This window comes from Jaculus jaculus, chromosome 9 (assembly GCF_020740685.1).
Source record: "Jaculus jaculus isolate mJacJac1 chromosome 9, mJacJac1.mat.Y.cur, whole genome shotgun sequence".
Taxonomy (NCBI): domain Eukaryota; kingdom Metazoa; phylum Chordata; class Mammalia; order Rodentia; family Dipodidae; genus Jaculus; species Jaculus jaculus.
This window is the reverse complement of record NC_059110.1, coordinates 34,802,771-34,822,181: the sequence shown is the minus strand read 5'-3', so window position 1 is coordinate 34,822,181 and position 19,411 is coordinate 34,802,771. Positions and strand designations below refer to the sequence as shown.

General features: G+C 42.3%; 1 protein-coding gene across 22 annotated transcripts in view; it reads right to left on the bottom strand.

The window, feature by feature from the left end:
* Positions 1-19,411, bottom strand: part of Epb41l2 (erythrocyte membrane protein band 4.1 like 2) — a 205,447-nt gene that overhangs the window by 113,263 nt on the left and 72,773 nt on the right. For 3 of the 22 annotated variants that reach the window (XM_045159031.1, XM_045159033.1, XM_045159034.1), the window contains exon 1: positions 6,492-6,545. The exons of 3 other annotated variants lie outside the window; for them this stretch is intronic. The gene's annotated coding sequence lies outside the window, so the exon portion shown is untranslated. Of the gene's footprint in view, positions 1-6,491; positions 6,551-19,411 lie in introns of those variants that run through there. 16 more of the 22 variants (XM_004651208.2, XM_045159037.1, XM_004651210.2 and 13 more) reach the window with 9 other exon arrangements.

Here is a 19,411-nt window from a genome sequence, read left to right as displayed (position 1 = left end):
TGCCTCACTGGGAAAAAAAGACCAACATGAAGCAAAGAAGGGAGGTAGGGGGTTGAGAGGGAGGAGGAAAGAAAAGGAGAAAGGAGAGAGGGGAGGAAAATAGAGGGGAGGAAAAGAGGGGGAGGAAAAGAGAGGGGAGGAAAAGGGGGAAAGGGAGGGCAGGAGAAGGGGAGAAGAGAACTAAAGTACATATAGAACTCAATCATTATTCCTCACTGAGTTTTTTGGGGGGAGTGTCAAGGTAGGGTCCCACACTAGCCAAGACTGACCTGGAATTCACTATGTAGTCTCAGTATGACCTCGAACTCATGACAATCCTCCTACCTCTGCCTCCCAAGTGCTGGGATTAAAGGCATGCACTACCACACCCAGCTTCTTACTGAGTTTTTAAAAAATATTATCCATTTCTTTATATACAAGAGAAAAAGAAAGGGAAAATGGTACACCACAGACGCTTGAACTCCAGATGCATGTGCCACTTTGTGCAGCTGGCTTTACATGGGTACTGGAGAATCAAACCCAGGCCGTCAGGCTTTGCAAACACCTTTAATCACTGAGCCATCTTCCCCAACCCCACACTGAGTTTTATGACCATCATACCTAAGGGCCATAGCAATCAGAATTCTGAGTCTTATCCCACAGACTCAATCTTTTAAAACTTAATACTATAGAAACACACCATTAATTAACAACTCTAAGAATAAAACAAAAAAGTGTAAGTGTTCAAAGTATAATATTCCCTTTCCTCCCATACTGCAGTAAGGAGAATATGAAAGCATCAAGCCAATTATTGTTGCTATTTAGTTGAATGTGAGAGTAATTAACCTTATATACAATGACTGACAGCTGCTCTCACAACTCATACTCCACAACTCCATAGTGAACACCAGCAATCCCAGTAAGGAGGGTCCTCTGTGGAGTGGGGCAGTGAGGAGGAGGATTGTACCCACTTGATGTATCCATACAAAGTTTCAACTTAATAAATAATAATAGTATATTCATCAAAGACAAAATGTCCACTCTTCTTTGTTTGGTCAAGTTCATTGCTCTTTGGAGTCTTTCTACTTTAGAAAAAAATGTATGATAGAAATTAGGACAAAACTGTTATCGGGGAAACCATGGACTGGAGGCCCGCTCCATGGGAGGGAATACATGCCTGATACTGAAAACCTATGACGGGGAGGTAGTGTAACGCCTACTGGGGTCTGGCTAAATTCATATATTATGCTCACCAAGCTGCCCGATAAAACTTCTCTTAATGCTCATACCCACATATTAATACTCCTCTCACTTTTGATTAGAGAAGCTTCACTTTTCAGATGGCAGTGACCTCTGGAATGACTCAAAAGGCACCATAGTGATGAGAAGAAGTGACAGTGGAGTGTTCAGCACTGCAACATCTCTATCACACCTTCCAAGGTTTGGGGTCCATTGCAGAAAAGCAGGTGGAAAGAATGCAAGAGCCAACGAAAGGGTAGGACTCCTAACAAAACACTCCTCCAGATGCAAAATGGCCTGAATATCCATGACCTGGCGGTGCCTGACACTACCTACACAAGACCCTCATAATAGGAGGAAAAGGTGATGACATCAAAATAAAAGATTAATTAAGAGGGGAAGGAGATATAATGGAGTGGAGTTGTGAAGGGGAAAGTGAGGGGGGAGGGAATTATCATCATTTGTTGTCTATAATTATGGAACTTCTCAACAATTTTTTAAACAACTAGGACATAAAAAAGAATGACTTGAAGAAAAATCCAAATAAAACATTTAACATCAAAATAAACAAATTCCACTTTGAATTGGCTAGGGAGATATATATCAGCCTTGGAGGTGGGGATGCTAAAAGATGAGCATGGAGCTACAACAAAAGAATATTTATGGGGCAAAAAATAAAATAACTATCAAACCATACCTCCCAGCATCCAAAGTGAAAGAAGTGAGGCAAAAGGCAGGCATGGTGCTGAATGCCTGGAACTCTAGTACTCAGGAGGCTAAGGCAAGAAGATCAGAAGTTGGAGGCCAAGTGGGCTACATAGTCAATTCCAGGCCATCGTGGGCTACTCAATCTCAAAAAAGGAGGTGGAGGAAGGAGCCAAGCATGGTGGCACACACCTTTAATACCAGTTGGATGACAGAGGAAGGAGGATTAATGTGAGCTCGAGGAAACCCTGAGACTACATAGTGAATTCCAGGTCAGCCTGGGCTAAAATGAGACCCTAACTTGAAAGAACGAAGTAATAATAATAATGTAGCTAAAAGATTCAAGTGAAAATGTCTACACTTAAATCATAATCACTGAACAAGGCTACTAGAGCAGAAGCATTCTCATATGGTTCTGCTGGAAGACTTTTTAAAAATTAATAATTTTGTTAGCAGAGAGAGAGAAATGGGTACGCCATGACCCTTTGCCACTGCAAACAAACTCTAGACACATGCACCACTTTGTGTATCTGGCTCTATGTGAGTACTGAGGAATCAATCCCAGGCCACTGGACTGGCATAAGCCTTTAACCACTGAACCATCTCTCCATCCCTGGAGGAGTAACTTCTACAGGCCCTATGGAAGTCCATTTGCCAATAGCTATCAAAATTCCAATGTGTGCAAACTGTAAACTGGCGATCCTACCTGTGGTGATGGATCCCACAGAATTACACAAAAGGTGCTGTCACAATATTCTAAAAACAAAGGATCATCACCCAGCAACATGGGGGCAGGGAAAAGACACAGGACTTTAGGGGCACAGCAGGGCCACCTGCCTCTACAAATGAACTCCATGCCGCTTTGTGCATCTGGCCCCATACAAGAGACTTTATCCACAAGAATACAACAGAATACTATACACTTGTGAAGGTAAGAAATGATATATGGGTAATGGAAATAACCTAAAGCACACTGTTAGGTACCAAAACCCAGATTCTGGTAGCAGATATGCTGACTTTTAGCAAAACATGTGGAAGGTGAGTATTGTGTGAACATGTGTATACACACACACATCTACCTGTGTACTGGGAACAATAGAGAAGATTCTAGAAGAGTAACTGTGATTACAGGTAAGGGTAGGTGGCACTTGAGGGTGAGGTACAGTGGTGTACATATGGAAGATGATGTTTCCGTAAGTACTAAAGTACATCAGTACTTTACTAGAAGAACAGTATTGATGCATTAAGTGAATCCCACTTGTCTGGTCTGCTTTCTTTTTTTTTTTAAGTTTATTTATTTATTTATTTGATAGAAAGGGAGAGGGAAGGGGGAGGGAGAGGGAAGGGGGAGGAGGAGGGGAAGGGGAAGGGAAGGAGAGGGAGAGAATGGGCTTGCCAGGGCCTCTAGCCACTGCAAACAAACTCCAGACGCCTGCACCCCCTTGTGCACCTGGCTTTGCAGGCAAGCGCCTTAACTGCTAAGCCATCTCTCCAGTCCCTGGCTTGCTTTCGTGGGGACAATGCAAATACTACGAATGAGTACTGCAAACAGCAGCGTCATCTTGCCCTGTCACACAGCTCCAGCCACACAAATGAACAGTGTGAGCCCAGAAATCTTCCAGTCTGTTTCAACTCAGAAGCATTAAGATGGCCTAAAACAAAATTGATTTCCAGGCATATGAAGTTTCATGCTGTCTCTACATCCTTAAAGAAATTGACTTTTGCCAGCCTCCAACTCAAATTACTTCACAGACCAACATAACCCTATATGGATTGCTTTCTCATAATTACAAGCTCAAAACCCAAGTTTTTAAAATAGCATCACTTGTTAAGAGCTGTTCATTTGGAGGGGAAAGTGAGTTCCAGAGAAACCCTTGATTGTTACTTTACCCTCCTGACCTCATAATAGAGTTTAAACAAAAAGTCCTTCTATGAAAACAATGCTGATACAAGTGCAGTTAAGGCCACAAGAGATTGTTGCTATTATCTGCCGGAGGAGAAGACAGCACTTAAAGCACTCGGAAAGTTAAGGACATTTTTAAAACGGAAGATAAAGTGGAAAAGTGAAGGTTCACACTAAATTTTAAGATGTTTAAGATGGCCACACATAAACAATCCCAATCTCTCTCAGCAGCTTCCCCTTCATTGGAGAAAAGCAGGAACAAACCGGCCTGACAAGCACAAAGATGTCACCACATTTCCTCCCTGCCCCACATCTGCTAATATGCTCCCATGAAGAGAGTAGCATTTTTGTGAGGTGAATAAGTACATGTTCCCAGTGCAGTGTCGAGCATCCGGTGCTTCTCAATAACACTTTTATGATGTTCCTACTATCTGTGTGGCATTTACTTGGACCACCACACTACAGGAAAGAAAACTGTTCCAATGAGTGGTTCCTCCAGTGGCGCTTCAGCCTGACTCCAGCAGAACAGGCCCCACCAGCCACCTTGTGCTCATGCATGTTCCAGCGAGCGGGCTTTTTCTGAGCGCATCGAAGCTGCTTTAGTGAGGCCGAGATCTCCACCCAGCCTCGCCATTAAGACTCACTCACTTGGTATCAAGAGGTAATCTCTACTACCATTTCTGTATAAATAAACTCTATATTCTGTAGCAACAAAATAACAGCAGTGGTTTGGGAGGATCTTTCCAAATAAGCTAATAACAAATCCACCAAGGTTAACTGCATGGGATAAATGCACAGGCTGCAGACGCTGCATTTTAATAGGTCATAAGACAAAAGCTTGTCAAAGTCAATCAATGCCCCACACTCTGATGAGTCCACCAAGCTGGAGCCTGCTTTCAAATCCTCTTCTCTGAAAGCCCTGGGACTCTGCAGTGGATGGGCAGAGATCTAAACCTGTCAAAAAACAGCATAGTTGACTCTTAAGGTTTTGCTCATTAGCTTTTTGCCATTTTAATATTTATAGTGCTATAGAAGAGTTATGTCCATAAAGAACATATATTCTTTCAAAACAACTCAAAACTGAATGATTGTTACCATTTAGGTAAATACATCTAGTGATAGTCCAGTTGGCAGAAGACGCTGGAGTGTCACAGTTACAGATTTTCCAAGTCTGCAGTGATCAGAGCAACTTCCCCAGGCAGGAAAAGCCACAGCTACAATGGATTACAGACCTGCCACTGGGAATTCTATAAAACTTTCTCTCTTTTTTTTTTTAATATCTCTATTCTGAGCAGAGGAGTTTTTTCAAAAGGACTTTACTTAGGAGAAGATTTAAATAACTACTGCTAGGTAGTGATGACTACAGTTTTTACGCCCATTAAACTGTGCCCCTGGAGATACAATTCAGCATTCACAGACCTCCAGGGGGGTCTCACTGGGGAATATGCAGGTACTAGAACTTCAAAGGCCACCAAAAATTTCAAGCAAAACTGTCAGATTTAAACTTTGCCTTTCCAACCAGACTTTCTATGTGATCCCGCCATGGTGTCTAACTACAGATCACCAACATGTCATAAAACACCAGGGAAGGATGGGGAGGGCCGGACAGCTGCCTTTCCAGGTCACCAGCCTCACTTTGGCGTTATCTGTCCAGTCCCCAGTAACAAAAGTGCCAATCGTTTGGAGATGTAATTCTTTCTGGGGAAAAATAAATGGAAGACTTGAACTTCCTAAGTACACGTGTACCCTCCCCACTTCAGCAGTTCAGTGGCAGTCCCCGGAAGCACAGCGATCACCTTCTGGTTCCAGTGGAAATGCTTTTCATTCTGTTAGGGAGCAGCACTGAGAGGCAGGGTTTTGTTTTTGATGAAAGATTATCAGATGGGCAGATGATAGAAAAAACATCACGAGGAGGTTTGCTGTTTAGTCTGAACATCAGAATTTGCACTATGGGACTAGATATTCAGTTATAGAAGATGCTGATACCTACCCTTATTCTAGCAAAATTTACTCAGGGTATGACTATCAAAACAACATACAGTTCTTGGTAAATGTTAATCTGAACATGTTAAAATGTGAATTCAAACTTCTCAGTAGTCAAATGTGTCAGGTAGGGTGCAAACCAAATGTTCTGTGAATTAAGCTGAAATTTTCCATCCATTAATATACTAAAAATAACTTTGCAATTAACTTTCTTAAAGCTTCATAGTGTTTTAGGAAATAATTAACCTTCATATGGTTTATCAGACTGTAACTGAAAAAAATCAACTATGGAACAATAGGACAAGTATATATATATAAAAACTAGTGTCATTACTTTCATAAATCATAATCTCCCAAAGCTTTACATTTGCCTAGAAAAATGCAAACAACCTGCCTAAAACTAAACTATGAACACAAATGATACACACACACACACACACATACTTACTTTTAACGGGGCTTGGTTCACATATAACGTATATTCTCACTAAAAAAGTGTACATACTTAGATCCCATCTACTCAGTACAAAGTGTTTTCCAACAGTCCCTGGATATTTAATCTTACTCTCAACAGCAAACTTTCTTCGTAAGCTTCAGAAACAAGCATACACCACAAAATCAAACCCCTACAACAGAAAGTTCTCAAGCTCTCACCCGCCCACCCGCCCGTGGATGTACATACACAGCTAGAAGTCCATCCAGCCCGTTGCCTCCTGTTCCTGTCATTGAAGACTGGAAAGCTGATGGAAGTCAGCGTCCAAAAGCTTAATGAGCAAATGCGGCCCCACCCAAGTCCAAGCCCAAGCCCAAGCCCGACCCTGCAGGAGAAGGGCATGCTCAGTGGAAAAGCCCAGCTTGTTTCCAAGTGGCTTCATTCCTCAGCTAGAAAATTCACATGGTCAAAGAAAACAGTCAGCTTCCTGCCGCCTGCTCCATGCACTGACTGAAGAAGAGTCCCTTCTACAATGCGACTAGGAATAATGACAAAACCGCAGTTCTATGATCTCTGTCACTGTCTGATGACTAAGAATTTCCTTTCTTGCTTAACTTTTGTGGTAATGGTTTTTGTTCGGCTTCAGGTCCCCACCCCTATTTTTATTTTTATCGTTTTATTCTATTCAAGAACAGATACCGAAAGTATATGCACTCAACACATCAAATATTTTTTATAAACTACTGTAAACCACAGCACAATGGACCTATAGAACAGAAATCCTATAGAGACATTAAATTATATTTTTCTATTTTTTGTTTGGTTTTTACTGACCTCCATACACATACACAATATATGCCGATTGTAATTCCCTCCCATCATCCTCCTTTCTCCTGCATTCCGCCCTCCATGTATGTGTCTCCAATTTTCAATATACAGAGATGAAATGCTAATTTCACTCATTCATATGAGAACATCTAGTCACTCCCGTCACATATAAAAATGGGTGTTTAAACTACATTGCAGAGGTCCATAATACAAGTACAAAGCTGATAAATTTGGCTTGTTGGCTGGGGTGTGGGGTGTGTGTGCCTGTGTGTACGCACACACGTGCGCACATACATGTTGCCATGTGTGTGGAAACATGCACATGGAGGATCGAGGTTGTGTTCTCTGCAAACACTCCACCTTATTTGTTGAAACAGCAGCTCTCACAGAGCCCAGAGCTCACCGATTCGGCCAGTGGAGCTAGTAGCTTGCGCCAGGGACTCTAGCCCCCCCCTCCCCCACTGTGTACACCATGTGCTTGACTGAGCCCGCTCCCAGCTCCGGTAAACCCACTTTATATTGTCAATTGTAAACTGAGAAATGACTGAAAATAAATAGTCCTACATCCATCTGTCAGTAAAATCACTAAAGAAAAATATCAATTCTAAGATCTAGGTCACAATGATCTGAGAAATTAGAAATCTTCCTCAGTTCGATTATACCGCCCCCATTAATTTCTACAACTTAAATTCTACAGTTCTTTTCTAGACTTACATTAAAGTTGAGAACTGAGCCAGGCGTGGTGGCGCACACCTTTACTCCCAGCACTTGGGAGGCGGAGGTAGGATGATCACCAAGAGTTTGAGGCCACCCTGAGACTACACAGCTAATACCGGGTCAGCTTGGACCAGAGTGAGACCCTACCTAGAAAAACCAAAAACAAAAACAAAGTTGAGAACTGAAACACTGACAGTTTTACTGCCTCATCCTCCTACCACACTGCTCTTGACAAAGCAGTTCCCAGTCAATGAGAGATGGTCTGCTCACATGTGCCTACAGCAGTCTTAAAGGGGGAGGAGGGAGAGGTCTTTTCCAATCATAAAGGAAACACTTTAGCTATTTCAATAAACAAGTTGTCACTTGTACCAAAGGATAGAGAGAGAATAAGGCTTCCTGGATGAGAAGACTTACTGAAAATAAGTTTTACTAGCAGCTCTTAATCTCTGCCAAAATACGCAAACACAAAACTTCAAGGGCTGAGGGGATGCCTCAGTGATTAAAGGTGCTTGCTTGCAAAGCCTGCAGGCCTGGGGTTCAATTCCCCAGTGTCCACATAAAGCTAGATGCACAAAGTGGTGGGTGTATGCATCTAGAGCTTATTTGCACCAGCAACTAGTCCTGATACACCCCTGTTTGCTCACTCTCATAAATAAATAAATAAATAAATTTAAAACTTTAAGAAGTTATTGATGTAAGGTTGTAAGTTTGTTGTAATAATACACTTACTTGGAAGAACACTAGCTCCAGACATTTTTGTAAAATGTACTGCATTATGACATGGGCAAGTGTGACGGCCACTGACCTATGGCACTGGCTCCAAGCGCCACCTCAGACACTTCCTACCTCGCCCGTGCTTCCCGTACTCTTCTCTTCTACACCCCTCCAACCCCGACTGCTGTAACAGAACCGTGTCCTCTACTGAAGTCTGCACTTAGAATGGAATTCCCAGCGTGAGGGTCTCTAGAGGTGGGAGCTTCGGAAGGCAAATGTGGATGAGACTGGGCTCGGTGGCAGGGTGGGGTGGGTGAGGAGGGCTGCCCTGAGGATGAAGCCATGCCCTCCTGAGATGGGCACCAGGCAGCTCAGGCAAGTTCACTTGCTCTCTTCGCTGTCTCTCTTGAGCAGGACTACGGCCATCTACAAACCAAGAGAGGCCTCACAAGAAGCCAACTTACACTTCTGACCCCCAGCACAAGACTGTCAGCGCCGCCCCTGCCCCACCATCTAAGATGCCCCGTTCTAGCCGCCTGAGCCTCATTCAGCAGGAATCAAGCTCTGCTCAGCTCCTGCAGACTTTCAAGGTAAAAGATTCTGCTCAGAAAACATGAGAATCTCATTGGTCAAAGAAAGATTAAGAGAACTGAGATACAATAACTTGTGTGGCACCATGATTTGGAAATAGACTCTGAAAAAATTAAATGAGTTTCTGGGCTCATACAACCAGTCACTGGTTGGGCCAAAGTTTATACCAGTTTGGTAGGCTTCAAAGCCAGTGAATTTTTCCATCTATTACCTCTCTATTTTAACATCCTTATTCTCCAGATAAGCAAACTGATCCCGAGAAATGTAATACATTATATTAAGTCTACTTGGTGGGCTGTTGGCAGAGAAATATACACATAGGTACAGTGTCATCTAAATTATGTTTCCAGAATGATTTTAAATACATTCAAGTATACAAAATATATATGCTGAAACACAAACACCTCAGTATCAAAATTATCTTGAGAAAATGTTTGTAAAACTCCACTTTGTGCCATCATCATAAAATTCAAATATTCAAGGGAACTGCTATTAGGATGGGGAACATTTTCCATTACTTGTATATAAGCCTATGAAGAACATTACTTAAACCCAGGATAGCCTGACTTTTTTTAAAGTGTCCTTCCTCCCCCCCCACCAAAAAAAAACTATGAAATTAAAGGTATTAAATAAGATGTAAAGGCTAGGCGTGGTGGCACATGCCTGTAATCTCAGCATACATGAGGCTAAGACAAGAGGACTACCATAATTTGAGACTAGATTAGCCTAAGAACCAAGTACTAGGCCAGCCAGGGCTATATAGCAAAAACCTACCTCAATAAAAGTAAAAGACATGAAGGACCCAATAGTGTGATGTGTCAACTCATAGCTCTAAAACCATAGGAACAAAAACTCAGTGCAGAAAAACGTCATTCTCATAGAGAAGACAAAATTCCTTCAGTGTTCCATCTCCATTCAGCAGCCTTCCTCTAAGAAGTGATCACCTGCCCTACCATGGGGGAGGGGGGTGGACAACCCTAAAACCACAGAAAAAGTTCTCAGAAATAAATCCTCCCTCCCTTTCCTCCTTCCTACTTCTCCCTCTCTCCATCTTTTTCTACTTCCTTTCCTTCTTCCCTTCTCCTCTACCCCTTGTTTTCATCCCTTTTCCCTTCCCCTTCCCTCTTTCTTTCTCCCACTGATTTTAGAGAGAATCCCATATCCCACTTACCAAATCCCATGTAAAATTAAACTTCCTGAATAATACAAAGAAGATTTTTAACTCTCCAAAAAGATGGACTTCAGCTGGTCTCTAAGACTTTCTAAAAGCCTGCCTGTCATAGTATTGTTGCTGTTGAGGCATCTGATGTCAGCAGAAGGCAATGAGGGTTGTTCCTCTAGAGCCTGGGCTCCAACGTGTAAGTTCTCATTTAACCACACACCATCACACAATAATTTGTGGATGGCTCATCTGCAGAATTTCTTCCCAAACTATATATCTTAGCAATGCTATATATTCACATGTTCAATTACATTAAACAGAATTACATTTCTTAAAATGTAATATTTTATACATTTGTGGGGCTCAGAGCATGATCTCTATTTTTACAAGGGCTATGGAGAGAAGTGGGAATAAATATAAGGAAAAAGAAAGGGAATAAAAGGCTGGGTATACAGCTAAGTGGTTTAATCCTCAGTACTGGAAAAAAAAAAAACATTCCCAATAAATGGATGATGGCTAAAATCTCTGATCAAAAAGTGACTGCTTTAAAAACATCAAAAAGTATTCTCTTGGTGGAGCCATGTGGGTGTGGTGGTCCATGCCTTTAATCCTAGCACTCTGTAGGCTGGGGTAGATTAATATGAGTTTGAAACCAGCCTGGGGCTTCAGAGTGACAGACACCCACCTTGACAACAAACAAAACAGTATTCTAATAAAACTCAACCAACACATACTGTGGTGTGTGTGCATGTGCATGCACATACATGTGTAGCTGTGTACCCCATCCGCATGTAGGGCAGAACAGACATCAGGTATCCTCTATTGCTCTTCTTGGAGTCTCGCACTGAACTTGGAGCTGCCATTATTTTTCTGTTACACTGGCTGACAAGGGCCCAGGATCCGTTCCTCTCCTGTGCCATTCTGTGCAGGCTTTTTATGTGGATGCTGAGGACTGGACTCAGGTCCTCATCCACATAGCAAGTACTCTTATCACCTGAGCCATCTCCCCAGCCACACACACTTTTTTATTTATTTGCAAGGAGAGAAAAAAATGGACATGACAGGGCCTCCAGCTATTGCAAACGAACTCCAGATGCATGCATCACTTTGTGCATCGGGCTTTATGTGGGTACTGGAGAATCAAGCTCAGGTCACCAGGCTTTGCAGGCAAGCTCCCTAATCAATGAGCCATATCTTCAGCCAAATATGCTCTTTTGTATGTAACTATTAACTCGGAAACATCAGAAAATGATGCAGTTATTTAGCCAACGTGTATTTTTTTTTCATTCTACTTTATGGCTGTCAAAAAGACAAAAGTGGGTTGGGGAGATGGCTTAGCAGTTAAGGCACTTGCCTATGAAGACTAAGGAACCATGTTTGACTCCCCAAAATCCCACATAAGCCAGACGTACAAGGTGATGTATGCATAAGGTCGCACATGCACACGAGGTGGCAGACAAGTCTAGAGTTTGATTACAGTGGCAAGAGGCCCTAGCACACCAATCCCCACCTCCTCTCATACTGAAAAAAAAAAAAAAAAGGCAAAAGCACTTGGGAGGCAGGTAGGAGGAACACTATGAGTTTGAGGCCTGAGACTAGAGTAAATTCCAGGTCAGCCTAGGCTAGAGCTAGACCCTACCTCAAAAACAAACAAACAAAAAAAGACAAAAGTACAAGTTCAGTTTAAAGACTTTAAGCAGCATTTTCTTTCTGGTGGGAAAAGCAATTCCAGAAAAGGGAAATAATATCTCATTCTATAAAACAAATGTGCCAATGAGCTGAGCAGGGAAGGCTAGCTTTTCCCCATGAAAGCAGACACGGAGAAACACAAAACAGACTGACCCTTTCAAAGCTACCTTCCTGATAGGGTTAAACCAGAAGGGACTTCCTTGCAGTTGACTAGTTACTATGAATCTCCTGAGTTTTTGTGGGTTTTCCATTTGTTTTGGTTTTGAAATTTGGCCCTTTTCAGAGTTCAGTTTGATTATCCAGCACCTAGCATAACTCCATTCTGGTGTGGTCTGGTCTGCGGAAGCCCAACTGCAGGTAGCTAGTCCCAATCAAAAGTGCCCATAATTCTATCTGCAATACCTGAGAAACATTTGCTGAATGTCTCCTTGGTATCAGACATGAGTTTAGGCCCAAAGGCCTACAGAAGGTTTTTTCCTGACAGGGAATTTACTCCAGCATGGAAGACAGACATGTAAACAAATCATTATCCACATGTAAAAGGGCGTTAAGACAGGAACAGGAAGGATACCACAGAAGTGGCCAACTCCCTTGGGAGGTCCAGGAAGGAGCTATAAGCTTACAATGTCTGGGCTCATTCTCATCACATACCTGAGTAAGCAGGAATTACTACTGTTAAGCATATCGTTACCCACGTGAATTTAGAAAGCAATGAAAGAAAGTAACCTATCTACCAACAAGCCCAGCACACACAGCAAAAGCAGAGAGCTTGCTAGCTATGTATGATACCTTATAGGAGAGAGCAAATGTGATTAAAAATCAAAGTTTAGAGCCAAAAAGGACCACAGACCCCTATGATTCCTCCTGAGGCATGCGGTTCCTCATGAGTTCAAGATTTATCCTGTGCTACAAAGTGAGAGGGAAGGCTAAGTGTTCATGCATCCTCCTCTAACTTCAATAGATGGGGTATATAAGGCTCAGAAATGCAGGCAACTGTCTGGATTACATAGCAAACCATTGGCAGATCTGACCAGAACAGATGTCAGACTCTATCTAATTCATCATGGTAACTCCTTGCCCTATAGTGACTACCCTGATCGAATGAGGAGGACACACCTGAAGGAGAGAAGTGGGAATTGGGGCCCTTTATTGCTATAGCAGCCAAGAAACAAACAGCCCCAAGACAAGAAATCCAAATCTGAAACACTGTCCATTACATTTAACTAACCACTGTACCCAGGAGAAAGCTGGTACCTTCCTCCCTTCCAAAAGCTAAAGGGCCACTGTCAAAAGATTATTAGCTCATCTCAACCTGAAACAACATTAACTATATACTCAAATGGCTTAGGTAACATTCTCATGTGGTCATGTAGCTAAGTCTGTACAATGAAGGCATCAGCCTTAGCTAACTCATCTGTATAAGGACTGTAGGCAGGGAAATCAAAACAGAATCACTATGACAGCTACTGGTAAATATAATACTAAATGGATGCAAGAGATTAATAAAGAATTTCAATAGTCAAAAATTTCACCTAAGCCTTTTCTTTAAAATGCCTGAAGACAACACATTAAATTTTATCTTTTAAAATATTTTATTTATTTAATAGAGAGAGAGAAAAAATGGGGAGCATGCCAGGGCCTCCAGCTACTGCAAACCAACTCCAGATGCATGTTCCATTTTGTGCACAGGGTTTTACATAAGTACTGGGGGAATTAATCCCAGGTCATTAGGCTCATCAGGCAAACACCTTAACGTAAGCCATTTCTCCAGTCCTAAGCTTTATTTTTTAAAAAGATTAATGCTGGGGAGACTGCCCAGTGGTTCAAGGTGCTTATTTACACAGTCTGATGGCCCAGGTTCAATTTCCCAGTATGCATGTAAAGCCAAATGCAAAAAGTGGCACACACACATCTGGAGTTAGTCTGCTATGGCAAGAGGTACTGGTGTGCTCAATCTCTCCCTTCCCTTAAATAAATATATACATATATAAAAAGTAAAAAACTGGGCTGGAGAGATGGCTTAGCGGTTAAGGTGCTTGCCTGTGAAGCCTAACGACCCAGGTGTAATTCTCAGGTCCCACATAAGCCAGATGCACAAGGTGGCACATGTGCCTGGAGTTCGTTTGTAGTGGCTACAGGCTCTGGTACGCCCATTCCCCCCCCCCCACCTCGCACGCGCGCTTTCTCTCTGTCCTAAATAAATAAAATCAAGGATTAACTCAGTACTCTTACCAAACTCATATATTTTTCCACAATTTGTGAGAAAAGTACTATTTTCCTACCCTAATCCATCTCCCTAATTTCCCTGTCAACCTTTTCTCTCCTTTCTTTTACAACAGCCACCACCATATCAAGGAGGCCCTACTAGAACTACATAAATATTGAACGTGACAAAACAAGACTCATATCAAAAAGCATGTCGTAGGGGGTGGAGAGATGGTGAAGGTGTTTGCCTGCAAAGACAAAAGACCCAGTTTCAATTCCCCAGGACCCACTGTAAGCCAGATGCATAAGGTGGCACATGTGTCTGGAGTTCATTGGCAGTGGCTGAAGGCCCTGGAGCACCCATTCTCTCTCTTTCTCTATCTGCCTTTCTCTCTCTCTCTCTCTCTCTCAAAAAAAAAAAAATTTAAAGCAGGTTGTATAAAATTGAACATTGCTCCTACCAGGCCAGCTGGAAAAATGTGAGTGAGGTACATGTGACAAGCAGTGCCTAGACTAAAATCTAGTGTTTCCTGAGGAAGCACACCCATCTGGAGCCATTTCTACCTCCCCATCACCCTTCTACCTGTATCAGCATTCTGAAATGGCTTGAGCCCTTTGTGGAGAACTCAGCCTGCTTCTAATGCTTTGCAACTTGGGCGGCTCTTCAGAGCTTGAAGCTGAACTTCTGCTCATTTATTTCTGTAGCTTCATGTCTAAATATTCACTACTCAAATTTGAATTATGGAAGACATCGCTAACTTCAAGTGCTGATATGTTTTCAATACACAGGTGCATCCACCCAAAGCAAAAAACAAAAAACACTGTCCAGCATCAAGCCAGCATACTCTTCATTACACTTGCTATGAAACCTTGATCTTAGTCGTGTATGCGGAGTCTTGCTAAAATCTGTTCCTCCCATTAGGAACTGCTCTTTGCCTGCTGGTAGCTGCTTAGGACACAGGCCTGTGTACAATGTGGCTCCACTAATGTAATCTGAACAAATGATTACACTACAAAGAGAATGAGAGCTATAATGAAGGTGTAAACAATTTAATAGTAAATGATCTGATGAGGGAAGAACGCTTCCCAAGGTGATCCAGGAGCTGACCCTGAAGGATAAGGAGACTGCTGGGCAGATTATAAGAGGGGAGAAGTGTACTTCTCTGCGTGGGAACAGAAAGAGGAAAGCACAGGACCATTCAAGATGAATGTGTTGTGGAGAACAGTGAGTACCTCTGCCTGGAACACAGGGTGGGAAGTGGAGATGGGAAAAGGAAGCAACAGCCAAACAATGCATGATCAGTATGCTGAACTCACATGTTTTTTACTCTATCCTGTAGGCAATGGAAAATAATGTTAAGTTTGTATTTCTGGATGACTTTGGCAGTCATTTGAGAACAAGGGACACAATGAAAGGAAACCGCTTAGGGTGATGCTCCTATGATGGAGGCAGAGTGAAAGTGTAAGATGGAGGCAGAGAGAAAGGCTGGAGAGGAGGCTTAGCAGTTAAGCCTGCAAAGCCTAAGGACCCAGGTTTGACTCCCCAGAACCCACATTAGCCAGATGCACAAAGTGACACATGCATCTGGAGTTTATCTGCAGTGGCTAAGGCCTTGGCATGCCAATTTTCTCTATCTAGCGCGCTCTCTCTCTCTCTCTCTCTCTCACTCGCTCACAAAAAAAAATGAATTTTAAAAATGCAAATGAGCCAGGAGTGGTGGCACACGCCTTTAATCCCAGCACTCAGGAGGCAGAGGTAGGAGGATCACCATGAGTTCAAGGCTACCCTGAGACTACATAATGAATTCCAGGTCAGCCTGAGCTAGAGTGAGACCCTACCTCAAAAAAAAAAAAAAAATGGTGAGGGGATATGATGGAGAGTGGAACTTCAAAGGGGAAAGTGAGGGGAAAGAGGGTATTACCATGGGATATTTTTTATAATCATGGAAGATGTTAATAAAAGTTGAGAAAAAAAAAGACACAGACTCCACAGCTGTTTATTGGGGAAAATAGATGGAACTTAGTGACACAAACAATGGGAGTAAAAGAGAAGGACAGATAATAAATAGCACCATTGACCTACAAAAAGATTTCCAAAAACACTAAGACATAAGGATGAGGGAGCAAAGCTTCCACTTTGGTGGCGTTTGGGCTGAGGTGCCCAGGTTAAGACTCAAGTGAAATGACTGACTGGAGACATGCATTGGAGCTACTTGTCTCATCAGGGTTAGCAGAGACAGAAGGATGCTCCAAGCAAGAGTAAGAAAAATGCTCTGAACAAATCCCTGGGGCAGACATCAAGGAAAGTCAGCAGAAGAGACAGACAAGAAGAGAAGCATCAAACCAAGAGGAGTGGCCAAAGGGGAGCAGGCAGGTTGTTGCAGGTACCCTGAAAAGTTAAGAAGTATCTCAACACTGTTGCTGTGTGAGTGGATGCAAAAGGCATGTGGCTAAAGGCAAAATCACTGAATGGAGGCAGACAGTGAAGAGCTAAGAACACAGTGATCTCTGAAGGCTGGCAATGAAGAAAAGCAGGGAAAGGACAAGTAATAATTACCAAATTGGGCTGGAGAGGGGGCTTAGCGGTTAAGTGCTTGCCTGTGAAGTCTAAGGACCCCGGTTCGAAGCTCAGTTCCCCAGGTCCCACATTAGCCAGATGCACAAGGGGGCGCACGCGTCTGGAGTTCGTTTGCAGAGGCTGGAAGCCCTGGCGGGCCCATTCTCTCTCTCTCCCTCTATCTGTCTTTCTCTCTGTGTCTGTCGCTTTCAAATAAATAAATAAAAAATTAAAAAAAAATTACCAAATAACTTAGAGTCAGAGGAAAATGATTTTGTACAGGAAAGGTCTAGGCTGTTCAGTTTGGTACAGGCTTTTGTGGAAGAATAAAGGAAGGAGATATTCAAGACACAAAGTGGCAAAGAAAGCAAAATAAACAGCAGGTAGTTCAGAAGAAATGGAGGAAAAATTATCAAAACCACAAAGGAGTACTTAACATTAGACAGCAGGAAAGGTATCCCTACCCTAAAAAGCAAATGAGTGGAGAGAAATACAGCAAAGCTGTGAGAAAGGTTCCAAGTGAGCTGGAAAGAAAACAGATCTGAAGCTCTGTTCTCACTTAATTGCCTTTGAAGCATTTAAAGAAATGAAGAATTTTAGAGATCTGAAATGGGGAAATTTGGGGGGTTGGTTAATGTCTTAGAACACATTCAATAATAATTCTCCCAGAATTTATGTAAATACACAGCTCAAAACAGGTTAAATTGAACAATGTTCAACATGAGAAGTCAGTGTCTAATAGTGTAAAACACTGGACTTCCCTGCATCATCTTCAGTCTGTTAGTATATTGACTCTATTTATAAACTAGTATCTATTAAGCTCCTTAGAACAATACAACCCAGAGGCGTTACAAAGTAGCTCGCTGCATTTGAATGTTTGAGGACGGGTGCTCTGTGTCCATCGTGGGTGCCAAGGTCTTGGCTAAACTTATTTTACGAGATATAGTAACTACAACTGTGAAGACTGTGAAGCTGTGTCTCAATAAGGTGCCAGTTTAAGACAAAACAATGAAGATCACCAGCAGCAGCAGCACCCTGTAAGAACATGGGAAAGGTTATAAAACAATACTCCTTTTATAGAGTCGAATCCTTTCCAGGGTGGGCCTGTAAGACGACACACAAATACTATCTCTGGAACAGAACCAAAGAGGCACAGCTGCAAGACATCTTCCACCGAAGTGTAGCTGACTCAATGGCAGCTCTTCCTCTCAGCAAGAGTCTATAAACGCCAGTGCACTGTTTAGTGGAATGGCTTTCTCCTCATGGAAGCTGCAACTTTACTGAAAAGCCAACTATCAGCTGGGCATGGTGGTGCACACCTTTAATCCCAGCACTCGGGAGGCAGAGGTAGGAGGAACGCAATGAGTTCGAGGCCACCCTGAGATTACAGAGTGAATTCAGCCTGAGCTAGAGTGAGACGAAAAAAAGCCTACTATCTACATACATGTTCCTTTAATTTACAAAGGAAAATATGAAAACTCTCAGAAAGCATTTCTATATGCTTTTCATTAAGATGAATCCCCTATCTGAACCAAAACTATGCTTAAATAAGAGAAACATATTTTTTTAATTACATTCCATCATTGTCCCAAACAGGAAATTTTGATTTACAGTGCCCGGAATTTTTTTTTTTCAGGCTTCTAAAAAGTAAAAGTGATCCCCCCAAAAAAAGTTAATTTGTATCCACATTAGGAATATTTATTTGGGGGCTAGAGAGACAGCTCGGCAGTTAAAGCACTTGCCTGCAAAGCCTAAGGACGCCGGTTCAACTCCCCAAGACCCACATAAGCCAGATGCACAAGGTGGCACATGCTTCTAGAGTTTGTTTGCAGAGGCTGAAGGCCCTAGCAAGCTTCTCTCTCTTTCTTTATCTATCTCCTCCTGTCTGCCTCTTTCTTTCTCTGTCTCAAATAAATAGATAATAAAACACGGATTTTTTATTTTGAACTTTATAATATGTGGCTGTTTTATGTCTGTTCAGAACAAGAAAAAGACATCTAAAATCAATTAGGAATAGCCTCAACTTTTGCAAACAACTCAGGTAGCCAAACCAACGCTGTGTGGTGCTTGCTTCCCTGGCTGTGACTATTAGCTATACTCCATCGCACCACCGCCAAATGTTCTCATGCAAATACTTCATCTGCAGCCAGGAGGAAAACCAATACCCACTTCTCAACAACCAAGAATAAAAACAAAAATAAAAGTCAGGCTCCCCCAAATTTCATTCCACAAACTTCAAAACTTAAGGTTTAAATATGTAACAGCTGCAGTTAGCCTCAAGTGTCAGACATTCCCATGATTCAGAAGGGAATTAGACAGAGAATGTGTAAGTCTAAAACTTGTCTGGCACGAATTCATTCTGAATAACAAAACAATAGAAAGAAATAAAATAATTAGGCTGGAGAAATGACTCAGCAATTAAAGGGGCTTGCTTGATGGCTCAGGTTCGATTCCCCAGTACCCACTTAAACCCAGATGCACAAAGTGGCACACGTGCCTGGAGCTCATGTGCAATGGCAGGAGGACCTGGTGCACCCATTCATATTCACTCTCATATTCAATCTCTCTCTGTTTCTCTCTCTGCCCCTCAAATAAAAACAGTTTTAAAAATTACTTCTGGGGCTGGAGATAAATGGCTCCGCAGGTAAGGTGCTTGACTAAAAAGCCCGACCACCCAAGTTCGATTCTCCAGTACCCACATAAGCC